The following is a 1,080-nucleotide window of genomic DNA, read 5'->3' on the forward strand; positions in this document are numbered from 1 at the left end:
ATTGAGAAAGCATGTCAGAAGGACATTTTCTGATCAATTGTTTGTATCTTCCCCAAGCTTCATAGAGGGATTCACCTTTCTTCTGTCTGAAGGTTTGGGCTTTCCACTCTAAGCTTGCTCAATTTTTGAGGTGGAAAGAACTTTGCCAAGAAGGCATTGACTAGATTTTCCCAAGAGTTCAGGCTTTCTTTAGGTTGTGAGTCTAACCATATCCTAGCTCTGTCTCTTACAGCAAAAGGGAATAGCATAAGTCTGTAGACCTCAGGGTCAACCCCATTAGTCTTGACAGTGTCACAGATTTGCAAGAATTCAGCTAAGAACTGATGAGGATCTTCTAATGGAAGTCCATGAAACTTGCAATTCTGTTGCATTAGAGAAACTAATTGAGGCTTAAGCTCAAAGTTGTTTGCTCCAATGGCAGGGATAGAGATGCTTCTCCCATAGAAGTCGGGAGTAGGTGCAGTAAAGTCACCCAGCACCTTCCTTGCATTGTTGGCATTGTTGTTGTTTTCAGCTGCCATGTCTTCTTCTTTGAAGATTTCTGTTAGGTCCTCTACAGAGAATTGTGCTTTAGCTTCTCTTAGCTTTCGCTTCAAGGTCCTTTCAGGTTCAGGGTCAGCCTCAACAAGAATGCTTTTGTCTTTGCTCCTGCTCATATAAAAGAGAAAAGAACAAGAAAGTATAGAATCCTCTATGTCACAGTATAGAGATTCCTTGAGGTGTCAGAGGAAAAGAAAAATAGAAGGAAGAGGTAGAAAAATCCGAACTTATCAAGGAAAGATGGAGTTCGAATTGTGCATCAAGGAGGAGTGTTAGTCCATAAATAGAAAGATGTGAAAAGAGGGGAAGAAATTTTTAAAAATAAATTAAAAGATTTTTAAAAACATTTTGAAAAACACTAATTGATTTTCGAAAACCAAGAGTGGAAAAGAAATCAAGTGATTTTATTGAAAAAGATTTTGAAATAAGAAATTAAAAAGATATGATTGAAAACTATTTTGAAAAATATGTGATTTAAGAAGATATGATTGAAAAGTTATGGTTTTAAAGAGATGTGATTGAGAAGATATGATTTGAAAA

This window comes from Arachis duranensis, chromosome 2 (assembly GCF_000817695.3).
Source record: "Arachis duranensis cultivar V14167 chromosome 2, aradu.V14167.gnm2.J7QH, whole genome shotgun sequence".
NCBI classification, from domain to species: domain Eukaryota; kingdom Viridiplantae; phylum Streptophyta; class Magnoliopsida; order Fabales; family Fabaceae; genus Arachis; species Arachis duranensis.